Source organism: Vidua macroura, chromosome 7 (genome assembly GCF_024509145.1).
Source record: "Vidua macroura isolate BioBank_ID:100142 chromosome 7, ASM2450914v1, whole genome shotgun sequence".
In the NCBI taxonomy this organism is placed as follows: domain Eukaryota; kingdom Metazoa; phylum Chordata; class Aves; order Passeriformes; family Viduidae; genus Vidua; species Vidua macroura.
In genome coordinates, this window is record NC_071577.1 from 8,906,208 (window position 1) to 8,924,324 (window position 18,117).

Genomic DNA, 18,117 nt, shown 5'->3' on the forward strand with positions numbered 1-18,117 from the left:
ATTTCTTACCCATTATATAAGTATCAAGATGCCTGGTAAATTTTCTTAACAAAATTTTTCGAAAGTAAAAGGCTACGTATTAGTAAGTGATGTGTTTCAAAATTTACTTGCTGGACCTTGGAGACAATTAGAGAAAAATCCCTCATCTGCCTATTTCCACCACCTTATCACCAAAGCTACGAGCCACCTTGTCACAATGTACAATGTACACAATGTACAAAGTATGAAGATGCCACCAAATTTGCAAACAGCTGTTAAATGCTTCCTCTCTCCCCCAGATGCTTTACAATTACAGTGGAATTTCCACCAAAACCGTGGTGTTTCACTCAAGTATCAAATCTTAAACATCAAATTATTCTATTCACATAATAGCCAAGTAAAAAGTCATCCAAAGCATGATTCCAATAATTATTTTCTAAGTTATACAGCATTTAAAGAATTAGCCCAAAATCACTATTCACAGAAGTTTATATACATTTTGAGTAATAAGGTACAGGCCAGACTCAACATTCACTAAAGTCACTGACAAAATTTCCAAGATATCTCCTGAGCCATGGTTATAAATCAGAACTGCATCATGAATTCTAAAATACCAGCAAAACACTCATGGTATTTGGGTGTTATAAAAGTCCTGGAAAACATCAAGGAAAGGTGGATGATGCAGAATTCTGTTATCCAGTCACACAGTTCACACTTAGCCTTTGTATAATACAAGGCAGGAGGGTTATTTTAGGCAATGAATGCAGAGAAAATTGTTTGATAGCTCACCTTCAAGAGCTTATTCTTACTCAAGAGTATTCTTGCTATTTTCAATCTATTTGGAGTCTTATACTTTAGACAGGTCTACATGCCACAGCTGTAGAATCCTCCAATAGGTGACTTTTGCAAAAAAGTTATCTAGACACATAAAACTTACTCCAAGTATAATTAGAAAGACAAAATGCACAGATCTGAAGTACATTCTTTCTGCTACTTTCAGACATGGCTTCTAGCAGATTTGAAGAGCAACTCAATAATTAAAGAAGAAACACTACTTCAAATTTTATAATGCTAAAGCTGATTTACACATATGCATATACCTCTTTCAACAGAAAGAGAATTATTCAATCTAACCTTTGCATCTTGAATCTGTAACTGCTTTTCACAGCCACTTATATAAGAGGGCTTTTTCCCTCAACAGGATATTAAAGTCTCACAATCATTCATCTACAATGGACAGTCATTTTTCAAAAATAAATAAAAACAACTGCTATGTAACAATAGAAATTCAGAATAACTTACTGTCACATATACCAACTGCACAAAAAATAGATCTTTTAAATAATTAATTTAGAAAGTCAAGTGCTTTTAAAACATGAACCCATATAAGCTTAAAAGTGTCCTACACTACAATGCAAATGGATTAACAGACTCACTGATTATTAATTCTGTAATGCCATGCTATGATCACAATGTTTATGATATGACAATCTACACAATATTAACCATAATTTGCAATCAATATTTCTTTTTCAAATTCTTAATTTCATGTTATGTTGGACTACAGCCTTATTCTTTTAACTAAGCAGTTTTTACCTAGTGCAAGTCCTAGGAAATGTCTGACTAAATTCCTGGCACCAGAGGAATGCCAGTGGGGGTTTAAGCCAGTCTCAGGCCTGAGCAATTACAACAAAGCACACAATCTACTGATTCTTAAATAGGTACATTTGGAGGACTTGAGAAGAAGTTCTCCTGCTCACATGATTGAATGCTGGTGAATTGTTTTTCTCCAAAGCTTAAATGAGAAATGGAACTGAGCCTAGTAGCAAACAAAAAGTAAGAAACACAAAACGGGTTTACTTTATACAATTCAAATCAAGGAAAGGAAAGTGTTCTTCATTACAAATACTCATATCAGAACCTCCTTGGCATCTAACAAAGAGATGACCAAAGAACCACCCCCACAAACAACACTTAAGGCTGTGCAGGTTTCCTAGAAGACTGTGGGAAAAGCTGACTAATTCCAGAATGCCAACTTCCAAATCTCTAAATAGATTTTATGACTTAGGTCTGTTTTGCAGCTGGTGATCTCTCACCTCAAAGTCTAGATATTCAATCCATAACGTGATGTCCCTCTACTGTCCTGCATTTTGTGCAAACTTTCCACACTTTTTGACATTATTTACACAAGGGATTATGTGGCTCTTTATTCAAAGACCATTTTGACTGCCCTTTTTAAAGATATATGTGCAGTTTTAGTTACAGACTCATCTGCAGGTATGTATTTCAATTCCTACCCCTTCCAAGAAAAATTAGGTTTGTTCTCAAAGCATTTGGGAGACCATAGCTTTTCTTTTCTGTCTTCATTTACTTGCAAAATTTTCCAATTTTCATTTGCGTTTAGTTTGACATGGAATAATTTTATCATCTTACATATTTTTCTGACCACAGTACAATTTCAATGATGTAGGGAAAAGAAGACATCGGTTTGCCAGACAAAAGGACATCTCAGTCTGTCAAAATTAGATGGAGTTTCTATTACAGCAATACATTTCCCAGCTAACAACTCATCTCCAACAAGACCAGACCTGAGGTATTTGCACATGAGGAGTTTATCATCTGCAGTACAAGCTTTGGTATGGAACACGCTCATGAGAAAATGCCTTTGAACACATCCAAGTGGGGATTTTTTTTAAGGAATATTTGAGTTAAAGATCAAGCTTATCAAGACTCTGCTCAGGTAAGCCTTTAGGGGAAATCAATGGAAGCTTCTTTGCTGGGTCAGCTTTCTACAGCTCGTTCTATTCCCAGATTTTGCCCTTGACTCCTGTGAGTATGATGAAGTACTACATCTTCGGCAGAACTGCTGCTCTGTCTCAGCCATGAAAACAGCATCATTTCACCATAAGGGCAGTCCAAAGAGGCAGATAGAGAACACAAAATAGGATCAGACGTGCTATGAAATCCACATCTGGACAAGGCTTAGCCCACTATAATTTTTTTCAACACAGTTGTTATCGGCGATGAAGAGAGACGGGGATTCCATGAGATGGTCAAAGAATCCCATTTTGCTGTGGGCTACATATGCTTATATACCACTTTAGGAAGACTAGTAATGTTTTACTACAATGACTGGGTTAATCATCACATAAACAAACTTATGCACTTTACAACATCTCTCACTTGCAGAGTTTGATGCAATTTTCTTTTTCCTGTAAGTCAATCTGATTTAATCTTCTTGCAATCTTCAAAGCTGTTTGTTCTTGCCAAGGCATCCTAATTGTCAAATCTCTTACGCTAACCAGATCCAAAGTCCATCATCTGTCTTGTGTGTCCCAATAATTTATTTTTCTTTGTCCCATGACAGAAGGCAGGAACTGTTGCTAATGGAGTGCAAAGCCCTACAGCATGTGGGATCAGTGGTGTGACAAAGGGATTTCAGAACAAACAGAGATGGGGTGAGCAGTCTCTCTACATCCCTACCAATGGACAGCCTACTAAAATCTTTTTAACTATAAAGCATTAGGTATTCAGCCCATGGTTCATAAGCTACAGCCATGGTTATTATCATTGGAATGTTTTCATGTACTTATATTAATGTATTTCAACCATACAGTCAAAGGTTATACATTTGAAATCATGTGCAAACTTCTGTATTGATTTCAAGATTTAGTCCAAGAATATGACTGACTTATTTAAATGTTTTCCTTTCTTAAGTCATGGAGAATAATTAAATAATTATCAAAAAAGATACTACTATATTATCCTATCATCGTGCTTATTTTACTCCTGTGCATTACTTGAGTAATCCATAATAATAAAAGTTCTAAATAATAATTAAAAGAGAAGAGACAGCATAGGATCTTCCAGTTTTGATACCATGAGAACTGTAAGGTTTACTCTGAAGGCCTCCAACTGGGGTTCAGAATAATTAATTTTGTGTATATTTCTCATTTAAAGTCAAAAGTAGGGAATATGCTTCAGCTTCCAAAAACTTACAATCTCTAATCCATTTTTTTCAACATGAGTAATTTATGAGGTATCCACAGTACAAGTCCAAACTGAATGAAAACTACATTTTGATTAAATAAAATCTCATTATTTATCTAATTGCAATAGGCATGAGACCGTACAGTAGCAAAGCCCTCCAATTTCTACTACCTTCACTGAATACCACACCTAAACTTTATACAGGATAAAGATATTTAATAAATTTTGTAGTGTTTGACAGTTCTAGGGTCACAGTTTTGCTTTTGAAATCTATAGAAAACTGTATTCTAACTGCTGTTTTCAACATCAACTCATGCTACACAAAATCACGATGCAACCTTTTCATTCCCACTGGATACATGAAATATTATCATTAGTTACTAAAATTAATTGTTGGACACTATCATGCTCTTTAGAAAGGTTAAAAAAATCCTTTGTTGCCCTTTGACTGAAATCGTTTGAAGTGCAAAAAAGCCAGAATCAAAGTGCAGCATTAAAGGAGAATAAACAGAACTAAGCTTATTAATGAATGAAAAATAGATACTTTACCATAATGAGAATGGTTCCTATGAATGGTGTTTATACTTAACAAAATAAATATTAATAGAACTTAGAAAAATAGTGCCTCAGATCAAAGCTTATATCATCATACTCTTTCAATAGTTGTGCTTGTTAGTTTTGTCCTTTTTTTATTCCTGTCATTGATTACCCTTTTCCCTGGTGCTGCTTCCACCTCTGGCCATTATTCATCACACACGGTCTTATACTGTATATCATCTACCCATAAGAGAAACCAGTGTATTTTTCAGCCAGTGGTCAAATTCCAAGTACTCAATGAAATAAGTCTAAAATACAAAAGCTTTTATAATTAATGTTACAACTTGCCTGCTGTCATTACCCCTATATCACAGAATTAACTTTTTTCATTTCCACTTCTAGATTATCTATTTTCTATTGTCTTCCACTGTTCTCTTAAGATATGTTTTAAAGCTGGTTATCCCAGAGTTATCCCAAGTATTTTAGCAAGGCACAACATCAAGACTGAGGTTCACCTAAGTCATTTACTGAAAGCCAGGAGGAAAAAACAAAAGAAAAAAAAAATCAAGACAGCTTTTTTTCTGTAACCAACAGCACAGAAAGAAAAGCATATTTGCTTTCCTCACTCCCATCTTTACAGTATCTCTGGTCTTAGCATCAAAATCAGCTTGTTCCTTTTGCTCTTCCCTTGCTATTTTTCTTCCCCCACCAAAAATAAAAACCTGATGCCATCTAGATCAACTTTGCAATGAGAACTGCAGTGATGTAGAATGACCACCTGAGCATGGAAACACACAGCTCCATTAGCACACACTGTGCTAATCCTTCATGAGAATCACTCTGTTCTTTCAGATGCAAAACGGCAACCTGAAATGCATGAAAAAGATCTGATCTCTTCTTGAGTGCACAGCACACTATATTTTGCTCTGCACATACCTGTTAAAGTAGTCCATCATCAAGGCTTTCTAGCCTTTACTAGAAAATGTCATTAACATAGTGGGGTGAGAAATTAAAGATATGCTTTTACCATTAACTCATTTCAAAGGCACATTGTCTTTCCTTTTAGATCTATATTGCACCTTCAGTTTGATTCTGGCAAACAAGACAGAGTCATAAGACAAAAAAGCTCAACCCAAAACTTCCAAAAGTGAATGTGACCTCTGTAGATTGCATCCTGTTTTACCAGCTGCTTCATCAACATCTGTGCACCTAAGAGTAGCCCAAGACACTGCAAAGGACACACCTACTGCTAATTTTGATTCTGTTATAGCAAAAATTCATTAAGAGATTTCAGGGGAAAAAGAGCAGGGAATAAACAGCCTATAAAGGTTTCAGTGGTATGATACAGCACATTAATAGCTTTAATGTGAAAAAAAATTACATATGGGCTAATAAAAAGCCTTCTTTTAATTCCCTCTGTAACACCTCCCCATGACTTGGCCATCTGTACATTGATATATGAGTAAAAATACTTAAATGTATGGTGCCAAGGGACTTGTAGATTCATAGCAGCTGACTACAACGGCACCACGTTGAGAACACCCCCTGGACAACCTTCAGCTCTGCACAGGCAGCCAAAGTTAGAATTTCCCCCTTCAGCTGCTTCAGAGTCATGCTGACTTCACCAACCAAAGAGTAATTTCATAAAACATCTGTCTGACCTAAAACAATACTTGAAAAGAGACAAGGATAGTTTGAAGGTAAGACAACTTGGAATGATCTTTTCTCTGTGAAGATGCTACTGCACATTCACTCAGCTCAAAACACGCCAACACTTGAAGCATTTTTGTTCAGTAATACTTGAATAAGCTACATATACTCTTACAAAAATGATACTAAAATTGTGGTTGTGTACAGGATATGTATAAAACATTGTTTCTAGTACAAGATTTATAGCTTCAGATTTTTTCCTAAAATCAAATTCATGGCTTGGAAATTTGCTTTGTAGGAAAACCATGCGACATTCTCCTCTTAGAACTCAAAATTCCATGGGAAATAAAATGAGAAAAAACTTGAAAAAGTATTTAGAAATATCTTGAATTGCTCTAAACCAGGAACAGAAGTAATTTTCTGTTTTTGATTCACAGCAAAATTATTTCATTAGGAAAACAGTTTCTCTGCAAACTTGAACTGAGGGTGTCACCACTGCAAGTAATGAGAGATGGTTACTGTAAGTGAATGTTTCACCTTAAGATGTATTTTGCAATCCAGCAAACCATAAGCTATCAGGAGCATCTCACCTCAGTAACTTCCCTGAAGAGTCCTCATAGGATTTCTGACTCAGTCAGGAGTTGTAAGGAGTATGGCCAAGCAGGGAAACCTCTTGAAAATGTTTGTTTTTGAAGGAGGAGCAGAGCGGCGTTTTTACATCTTTGCACAGTAGTTCTATTTTTACTGGGCCTGGGTTACCCTACATTGCACAGAATTTCTGACTTTAGGGTTGAAATTAGAACTGCAAAATCCTAAATACCAAGGATGCGGTGTGTCCTTACAAGAGAAACATCAAAAGCTAATACACTTTGTGCCAAATTAAAGGTTTTGAGTACAAAGATCTAACAACAGAAGAGTTCATACATGCTTATACAAAAAAAATATGAGTATCTGCAACCTAGGGGTTGGAAATTATTCATTAAAATAAGAAGGCCCTAGACCTTGGATACTGTTTTGACTTTCTTCTCTTTTGATCTTAATGTAAAACAATTTATAACATCAAAACGATGTTATATTGCAGAAACTTTTTTAATTGTAATGCCAACACTTATAATAATTATAATTTGCTTTTCAAATCATCTTTGAGAAGAAAGGAATAATAAAATTATCCTACTAAATCCACTAGGGGATTATGGTTGCACTGGAATATCAAAGAAATTAGGATGCATTGAAGATTTATTGTCATACAAAACATTGAAGTGCTAATTATCTTAATCTGAAACTGAGTGTTCTTCCTTTGATTAGATGCTGTACATCAGTATGATAGTCTCAATGCTTTCTGGTCAGACTGATTAATGAAACCGATTTTGTTACGTTACTCAGTATGTCTGCAAGTTAATATAGAAATAAAATTATTTCCTCATAAATTTTAAATTATAAACTATAGAGAAGCAAGCACAGTACAGCTGTTGCTTTACAGTACACTGTTGGAGTGCATGCTGTATTATGAAAGGAATTAAGCAACTTCCTATCCCCCAAACATGAGAAAATTATGGGAGTTTTTCCTCTGAGCTGATGTTCATCCTAATAAATACTTCAGTTCAAAGTGATCAAGGCATTTAACATTTGAATGATTTACTAATTTAAGCAACAGTACTATTCATATGCTTAGAGCCTGGAGCATACACACCTCACCTCACTGACTGAGCATGGGGGACCTGCAAGTCCACAATTATTCTGGAATATTCACTCTGTGGTTTACAAGCAGCTCCATCTCGTGTTTTTTAGCAAGACTCAAACACAGCAAGAATATTCATATATTTCCTAAGATAATGAGTCCTTGTTAATTCTTCAGTTATCCTTACTAAGCAAACCTAGGAAAGCAAGCTTTATATTGTAAATGGCTACACAAAAGGAGAGCAGAAAATTTCCTAAGAGTTATATGGGAATAAAATAACTTAATTCATTTCAAATTATTTCATGCATACCAAACCTTGCAAAGCAGGCATGAAAGCATTCATGCCTAGGCACAAAGTATTTATGCTGACAAATGCAATCTTTCCCTTGCACATCAGTGTAAGTTAATAAAAATCTTTCAAAAGCTTCCTCAGTATTTCAGTTTTCAAATCCAAATTTAAATAACATCCATCAAGAATTTACATACACAGAAAAAGCACAGCAATAACAAATTTAAAACTGACTCTCTGAAGTAGACAATTTAATTCTTAGTACACAAGACAATACAAACAAAACTAAAAGCAGTAACTAAAAATAGGCATAATTTTCTCTTTTCATCAAAAGCTGATTATAACCCCTCTAAGAAACCAGCATGATCTCCACAGGCTCCATAGTCCTATATAAGAAAGATAGAGTGGCATTTATTTCTTGGATTCATAGAGGGTTTGTGACCTGCCTGGGCAGGGTGAGGAGGGCAGAGCTGAGCAAGCACAGCAGGAGTCTGCAGCGCCTGCTCATTCGTACACACTGCAGGACCACGTCCCAAATACATTTTTCTACAGATGATCTCATGCCATGCAATTTGTAACAAAACTAAGGAAATCTAGGATCAGGTGGCTGCAGAGAACGCTCGCTGATTTACAAGGTTAATTTCCCACAGCAGCATCTAGGCAGGTTAGTGAACTATGAAGCATTTTCCTTTCAGTAATGGAATAGAATAACATTCTGACAGAACTGACTGAAAATACTTAATTTCTCCCTCTTACATAAGAATATTTAATGTGACTTCTAAATGACCCAACTGAGAGAGGCATTCTTTCCCTAGGTAAAATACATGACGGGGAGAAGAAAAAATGTATTTTTAGAAAAAACACTCCCTTAACTATATTTGCTTTTTGCCACCAGCCTTTGAAATTCTTCTTCAACAGAGGACTAACATCATGGAAGAAGGCAGGAAATTCCATGGCCAGAATTAAATCTAAGTAAACAAAGCAGGTTGCCAAATTTCAGGTTCCTAAGGTTCGTGAAGCTGAATTCTCCAACTCATGATGACTGCAGTGCTATCAGAGAGAACATGACAATGGCCAACGTTGGCCTAGAGTCCACAGGAGATGACTTCCACTGCTACTGAGTGATGAAAAACACACACCTCTGAACAGAATGACCCTGACAGCATTCCTGACTGTGCAATCATGCAGCAGAAAGACAAGCAGGAACCAAAGAAAATTCCCAGACAACCTCACAGAGAAGCTCCCTGCCAGGTCTGTATTGCTTTCATTAAGAGATGTCAGACCACAGCTTTTTTTTTAATGACGTGCTCTTCACAACAGTACTCCATACATGAAATTTCATATAAATGGCTGCAAGAACAATTTGAACATGCTGGAATTACAGAACAAGTTCCCAGCTACAGTAGGAAATTAGGTATTTGATGAAACTGAGCAACTGAAAGTGTTTATGTTGTATATAACATTTACAAGTATTTTTATAATAGACTAGTATCACTTTATCCTGCATCTAAGCAAACAAACATTTAGCATAACCAGCTCAACTCTGCAGCATAACACCAATGACAAGGTTTCTTTTAAAATTAATTTGTATTATTATTACTCTGCTAATAACACATTACTATTACTCTGATAATAACACATTATTATTACTCGGATAATAACACATTAACTGCAACTCATGGAAATAAAGCGCTGCTTAACATGAATATTGTTTTATGTTGGCTTAAAGAATACAAGTCTGAAGAACTTCACAGCCTCTAAATTAATTTTTAGATAACATCAGTAGATCCTTTTTGCCAGTATGCAGGTACACAACCTCCCTGCATGTGGTTTAGCAGCAATATATATCCCCAAATGACACAGCTCTGAGTATAGACAGGAGCTTGTCTGTCTAATTGGGCTGCCAAGAACTCGTGGGACTTGCAGTGACTACAGGCCTTCTGTGGCTGGGCAAAGCCCGACAGCTGGAGACTACCAAAAAGCCACAAACAGAGAGGTAACCTCACCCTAACGCAGTGGCTTAGCAACTCAAGTTAACACTACATCAACAGCAGCTCCTCAGCTTCTGGCTCAGACCTGACCCCAAGCCAGACATTTGGAAGCACCACGGGCAGGGGGAACTGGCACGTAGAAAACGTCTGCCAGTATTTCCGGAATTGCTTTAAGAAGATCCAAATACTACAAAAGCACTACTCATTTCTGGGGTTCTGCATAGTTTGGATGCTGGCTGTGGTATTCTGCTCCAAGAGAAGCATACAAGGAAGAGACTTGGCACGAAAAACCCCTTTGGTTACATTTTCTAGAAATTGCCATTTCCTCAGCCTTGATCAGAACTTCTATATTCCCTAAATCAGGAGACATTTGCTCTACAGCTGGCCTATTCAGGAAGGTATGATGGATTTTCCAGATAACACATTCTGCTGAGTACACTAGGATTTATGACAGCAATTAACATAAACTGAAACAAAAAAGATAAAATGTTTCAGGTTTAGCTATTATTGCAAATTCTGGATTTTAGGATCAGAGTTTCCCCAAGAATGCTCAGCCATTCTTTTGCAGCAACAGTCTATTGAACTGTCAGTCTGAATTGTCCATGGTTCATCTTGAAATTAAAAAAATCCCTGGTAGCAAAAGTGAAGACTGAACCAAAACCTATCCATTTCATTCTGCTGCCAACTTGCTCTCAATCTCTTCATTACTCTCTGGAAGCTCCTCTACCAACTTTTCTTTCTTTTTGAGTATTAAGGGACAGAAGGATGGCTCCTCATACGTTTGGAGCATCTTCAAAGCAAATTTTAATAGAACTACTCATGTTTTATTGTTACCACAATCTCATATTATATAACACTATCTAAAACAGCCTCTCCTTTGGAATAAATTTGATGCCACCACTGATTGCCCATTGCACTTTACAACTATCTGAATAGGACGCAATATTAGATGATCTTGTTTTATTGTTCTAATATTGAGAAGAAAGAAAAGTCAGTTAAAAAGCTTAGTGCCGGAAAATGAATTTCTTATGATGCTAAGTGACTAGAGAGACAGATTGCAGCTTGGTTATGAAGGAGGTTACTGGGGAACTGGCTTCTCTAATTCACTCTCAAATAAAGCCATATGGACAAATGCTCTAAAACACTTTTTAAATGGGAGCCTAGTGCCTTATGCCACTGTTCATATGTATGTGAGAACCTTCTTTTAGCAATGAAAGAAATAAAAAATACATTAGGAGAATGGAAATGAATGTGTGCATATTTCCCTATACAAAGACTCCACACAGTGCTTCAAGAAACACTTCAACTGCAGCCATATGTCCGTGAAAACTGGATTTACACATTCTCCTATCACTGGAATTCCTTTACTGACAGCACAAAGTACCCAGTAACTGCAGGGTTATCTTGCATTAGCATGCAACTTCCCTCCCACTTACAGAAAAGGTGCTTGTTTGCTGCCATTTCAGGAGGCCTGTTCGCCCTTACCTACAGCACCTTGTTTTTTATGGTAGGTACAAAGCATACTGGAAGATGGAGGAAATCAAGTGCCCTCTACCAACAAGTAGAATAAAAGCAAATGTAACTCTGCCAGCTTTTTTGTTGATAATTACACCAGGGTGTAGAATTGCTGTTACAAAAAAACAAAATCAAACTTCAAGGAATTGCACCAAAGAGCTGAGGAAATCTAAAATAAAAAATTAAACAAATGCTTCCAGTTCACTGTAGAGAGACTCATTTCTAATACAGTAAAAATACAGGACTGAAAGGAATATTGTAAGAAACCATGGACTGCAGTATAGTACTTAAGCCAGCCTGAACTTTAATGCAGGTAGAATCACCTTTTTTTCAGGAAAACAAAACTTGGGACTTGCATACACAATAAAATCCTTCTCTGCACGATTTGCTGGCAGAAATCACCCACAAAGGTGGCCAAAAGAAAATTTTGAACACTTTCATTTTATATATGCAGTACAAAACATTCTTGTACTACAGAGAAGCAAATTTTTTAAGAGAGTCACTTATACCATGCAAGGATGCAGTGAAAGATGATTCACATTTTTTCCAACTCAGTATTTATCCAGAGGGCAGAATGTAGAGGGAAAAGAAGGAAAGAATCATTACTTAATTGCAAGGCATACTAGCACAGGAGTGGGTTAAGGCAGCAAAAAACCCAAATGCCAGTAACTTCAGCTGGACAATAGTAACTAGAGACAACTGCCTGAACAATTCCATATGGCTGGAATTCAGATTTGTGACAGCTCAGAGCTAAAGGAGGCACAACTTTTGACTAGTTTCTTGCTATGATCAGAACTACTCTGAAAACAGAACCAGAGACACAGATTCTTGTAATGAAGGCACTGAGCAACTACAATGATAATGGATCAGAGTTCCTGGCTGCACTTATCAAATGGGACACCATTTCAGAAGCCTGAGAACCTGTACAGCACAGAGTCTGGCTGCCAGGCTCAAGAGATGATGTGAGCTTTAGGCTAGAAAATAGAAATCCATCACCATGACCTTTACACCACAGGTTATTAGAGTTATTAGAGTTTGTTCCTATCTGGAATCCAAGTATCTTACACATAAGTAACTTGCACTTTCATTCTAGCATGCACAATTACCTGGAAAACCATTTACTGTATCTCTACCATAAATGTTATGTTTCTCAGAGCTGAAAGATAGTTACAAATACAGGCTCCAATTTAGCATAAAATGTCCAGCCTTTTCAAAGTACAGCTCCATTTATATTCTGGATTTCCATCTTATATCAATACATAGGATGTAAAAGCAAGTACATAATGCATTCCCTTGAATTTTATCCACAAAAGTTAGGAAAAACAACAATATCAAAATAAACCAAACCCAGATTCCAACCTCTTCACTGTTGCAGATGTGCTCCCCAGTAGAGCAAATTTCCACCATTTCTGGACTGTTTCTTCTCTCCACTTGATATTCTCCTATTGATTTCAAAATCCTTTCACACTGAATTGACAATTTAAGTGGGATGCCAACAGTTTTAGCACCAAATGCCCCTCTGCTACAGCTAAATTCTACTTTTCCTATGAGTTTATCATCACTCAAGTTTTTTCAGCCAACGAGTCACACCAAATAGTCACAAAGGGTTTTGAAGCAGCGGTCAGGATCTTGTAACCCAAGAAAGCCCCTGCTCACAACCAGCACTCTTGTTCCCAGGAAAAAAAAAAAACTGCACTGAGCAAGTTTACATTAGTTTGTATTAGCACAGCTCGCTAAATGGCCCAGTTATTCTGCCTGTGTCATCTCTCCCATTTACCAAATCATTCATTTTTCTATTCCCCAAAACAAGTCATTAAAATGTTAGCATTATTTCCAGTTCAACAGTTGAACGTAACTCCAAGGTGCTCTGCTGGCCTGGGTAGAGCACTCTGATTCCCCACACACACCACTGCCCATGGCTGTCTATTAAAACCCTATGAACACTTAGAGAAGAGTTTTATCACCTTGAACTCCTTGAATTTACCCCAATTCCCATGGCATTATTAAAATGCTTTCTTAGCAAGATCAAATACTGCTACTGCCTCTATCATTCATCAGCTGATAGAGAGCAGTACTACAGAGAGCTTCTAAACCAAACACCACTGACACTGCATTATCATCATTTGAAATCCATTTGATTTTGTTCTTGCACTAACACTTTAACCTGATTACTCAAACCAACTCAGGAACCAAATGACAAATACTCTATAAGATGTAAACCTTAAATAAAAACATCCATTTCATTCTTAATTGTTTAAACTCCTATAAAAATACCTCCTCATTTAGTTATACTTTAATGTTTAGAAAATATTATCATCAAACACAATTTTGAATTTCTAAGAATCAATTCTTTAACCAGAAGCTCTCCACTTTCTCTTCTGCCTGTCATTCCTGCAAAGAAAATATTTTTTCTAAAGCCAAAATTCATTGTAGAAATTCATCTACATGTATATGGCAACCGTAGGATTTGCAGCAAGCTGTGAACCCTTGCTGTCACTGTGTCTATGACAGCACAGTGTGACCCAGCAGTGACACTGGTCTCCAGGACACCGACCTGCAGCGTGGGGCAATCCTGACACCCGATGGCTGCTCCTGCAACTGTTGCTATTGGACACGAAATGAGTACACAGAAGCTTGGCGAGTTTTAGAGAGAAAAAGAGATAATTTTGTTTTTGACCTCGCAATACATAGAATTCCAAAAGTGACAGTGGATTGGAGGATGAAATTGCTACTTCTCCAACCACACTGGTTAAGCTAACAGTCTATTAATTCTCTCTTCCCACAATGAAGAATGCAAAACAATCATTATTTACATGAACAGCGTGTGAGAACTCTAGTAGAAATATGTTAACCTTATCAGAAGGCTAAAGAAGTTTTATGAGAACTTTAAAACGTTCAAAAGATTTATAAAAGAAAACTTAACACTTTTAAGAATCAGGGCAACATGCAACCACCAGGCACCAGTCCTGTCCCAGATACAAGTAAATGCTGGTGCAAGAATATGACACTTGAAAAAGCCCCTCAGGGAGTAAAGTGCAGGTTTACATCCTTTTGGCTCTTCCTCATTAAACCTCTTCCTGAGTCCTGCAGTTGTCAAAATTACTTTGTTACACTCTACATTACTTATATAAGCAGAAGCTTTCCACTTTCTTTTTTGTCCCTTGTTCCTGATGTGGAAAGATCTTTTGTAAAGCTTAGTTTAATGTCAAGTACATGGCAACTATATGTTTTTTCAGCACCTTGAAATACAACTTGTGAACCCTGGTGAGCACTCTGTAAATAACAGCAGAGTTTGAGTGTACAAATTACACTGTTTTCTGGGACAGGTACTTGGAACATGGGGCAATTGTGACACCTTATGGCTGTTCCTGTAATGACCTTGAACATTATAAGGGCAAACAAATACGAAAACATCATAAAGAAGATGAAATGAATGTCCTTGCCTGTATTATTCAAATGCAAAAGAAATACTCATGTGAGTAGGAGTTACAACTCTACAGCTAGTTTGTGACAGGGAAGGAAGGATCTGGAGACTGCTTCTGGTTCCAATTTGGATGCAAGCAGCAGCTCTTTGGCTGTGTTTTTATAGGTTCATACTCGGCTTTCTCACTTGGCAGAATGTATGGTTTGGATTTTGTTTGGGGAGGAAGAACATGGAAAGTGTATTAAACTGGGCTTATTTTAATTGTGGAAGATGCATGCACACCATAGTGAAACACAATGTTAGTAAAGCTCAATGAGCTCTTGGACTACCCACTTGTCATTTATTCAATTACTCATAAAGCAATCAATGTTCATAAGAACTAGAGTAACAATCTTAATTTTTGAGGTGTAGCAAAGCAGGTGGAAAAAAAGTCAAGAAGCTTGAGTTATGTTAAGCCTGATATTTCTGTGGTTACTTAGGATTTTTTAAATGAAATATTGTAGACTACTGACTTGTGTTAGCTCATAATTCTAGCCTCAGCTAGTTCTAAATCTAATGCTGGATGCAAATTAGTTGCATAAATTTCTAGAAACCAGAAATAAAATACTGTTCTTCAGGCTCAGATGGATTAATCTTTTAATTATGTGTTGTATTTATGATAATCTTCATGTTCTGTATTTTTTTCAGATCACAATGAAAGGAGGCAACAACATGGGAATAAATTTTCCTTTAAATTGGAAGACACAGTGGCTTATGCCACAAATGAAATAAATTTCACAGGAGAAGAAAACATTATGGCTGGCTCATCTTACAGTGGAATCACAGTGACATTAGCAGGAGTGTGACTGACATAAGGCAGCAAGTTGTCCCAATAGCTCAAACAAAATGGGCTCAATTTTAGACTGAACTCCTCCTGTGTCAGGCTCCCTCCTCTGTGTGCCGCTGTGTCTTTATTGATGGGTCAGGAAATCATTAGTTATTACAAATCTGACCCAATGTAAACCAGTATGCCTGTCCATCAGGGAACCTCCTAGACCTTCCATTGTCTCGCGCTTCTTTGTGACTCTGAGCCCAAAACCAAAATCTGGAACTGTTTTCCAGTATTATGCAGATTATTATGTAGATCCCACAGTGAAGAACCAAACCATTCCATCCTTTTTGAGCGTACAAGCAGTGATGTGTGCCAAATGGCTGGTATGGCTACTCAGCACTGTGAGCCCCAGAATGCTCTGAGTTGGGAGGGCCCTACAAGGATGACAGAATCACACAACTGTCAGGACTGGTAGCGACCTCAGGAGATTACCCAGTCCAACACCCCTGCCAAGACAGGGCCACCTGCAGCAGGTGACACAGGGACACATCCAGGAGGCTTTGGAATGTGTCCAGAGAGGCAGACTCCATGCCCTCCCTGGGCAGCTGTTCCAGTGCTCTGCCACCATCAATTTAGAGAAGCTCCTTCTCTTGTTGAGGTAAAACTGCTAGTGCTTTACTTTATAGCATAAATATGGTTCATCACGTCCCAGCTCTTAGCCTCACACAGGACATCTTGAACTCTGTCAGGCTGGCAGCTGTGAGCCCTTCCCTGGGGAGAGATGCCCATGTGGGCAGCTGAGTTGGGATTTATTTATCACCTGACGGTTCATAGAGCCTGGGAGATGCTGTTTGTCCCCCTGACATTTAATTGTCTGTTTTGTGTGTCCTTCAGGATGCAGTAGATCCTGTTAAAAATGACCAGGTAATATTGGCATTTGCATTTATGCATTAGCTTTTGCACATTGTTATTGATTAAAAGTGTTTAGATATAGTACAAATTATAACTCTTTTTAGCTGCTTGTTAATATCATATAATCAGCTTAAGTATGCCCTGTATTGCTCGTAGAAATAGTAGTGTCATGAATGTAACACCTGTGTATCACTTACAGAAATAATAGTGTGATGAATGTATTGTACTGCAGACCTTAGCAAAACATAAGATGTGAAAAGGCTTTTGTGTAACTAAGAACAGTGTAAGGCCATCCACTGACTGACCCGTCCAAGTGATAACCATGACACAAACCAGGGCACCGGAGGACAATTAGAGAATACCATGTTAAATTTAAGGAGGACATACTAAACCCTTATCAGAAGATGTGAAACAGCAGGATGGAGACATAAGAATAAAATATATTGACCTGACGCACAGGATGTCATGCAGATAAGCCGGAGTGTGAAGAAGTCAAACAAAGGAGTTCCCAAAACGTCAGAAAATTTGCAAGACTGTTTGAATAATGTATGAATATGCATGTGATGTAACCATATAAAGATAACGCTGTCTGTATGTACTGGCGTGTTCTTTGGCTGTCAGCCAGGAGCACCCCAGCGCTGGATTTTTGTCTCTTCTTTTATCCCATATTAAACTTTACAAAAATTCTTTATCCTGAACTTCGTTTCTCACAATCCTAAGTGTGTGGAAAATCACGATGCAAAAAGCCACTGTCCACGACGGAGAGATTGGAGTCCTGCAAGAATCAATTTTATTGGAATAAAGGGAGAGAGCCCACTGCGCCATACCCCTCTGGGGTCTCTCCCGAGTTTCTGGAGCACACATATTCCTTTAATCCCAAATTCCCAGCCGCATATCACTTTCTGTCCTTTCCCCAGAGGCCAAGGCCCTAGGAAGGTACAGCCTTCTGCATATTCCTCCCTGAATACGGATCCTCCCCGCATCTAAGTCCCCCTGGACGAAGAAGTTAATACTCGTAATCTATTAAGCCTGCACATTTTTCCTAGAGTTCAAAAGCTCAGACTGTGCTGGGGTCTGCAACAAACATGTCCCGCACGCCCATCCTTAGAGAACCTGACGGGCCCTTTCAGACCGAGTCGCTGAGGGCGCTCGCAGCCCTTTCTCCCTCACACAGAAACCCCCGCTTCTGACCAGCAGAGCAGCGTCCCTTTCCCCTCACACGGAAAGCACAACCTCTGACAAGCAGAGCACAGTCCCTCACACGGAAACCACCGCCTCTGACCAGCAGAGCAGTGTCCCTTTCTCGTCAGAAGGAAACCACAGCCTCTGACAAGCAGAGCG

General features: G+C 37.9%; 2 long non-coding RNA genes across 2 annotated transcripts in view; one reads left to right on the plus strand and one right to left on the minus strand.

The window, feature by feature from the left end:
* The window catches only part of LOC128810267 (uncharacterized), a 118,732-nt gene extending 103,714 nt beyond the window's left edge, over nucleotides 1-15,018 (minus strand). Inside the window, exon 1 of the long non-coding RNA XR_008437990.1 lies at nucleotides 14,184-15,018. This is a non-coding gene — a long non-coding RNA (uncharacterized LOC128810267). The remainder of the gene's footprint in view (nucleotides 1-14,183) is intronic.
* A 9-nt stretch (nucleotides 15,019-15,027) lies between these two features.
* LOC128810268 (uncharacterized) lies at nucleotides 15,028-15,953 on the plus strand. Its single transcript, XR_008437991.1, has 2 exons — nucleotides 15,028-15,104; nucleotides 15,741-15,953. It is a non-coding gene; the product is annotated as an uncharacterized LOC128810268 (long non-coding RNA).
* The last annotated feature ends 2,164 nt before the right edge of the window (nucleotides 15,954-18,117 follow it).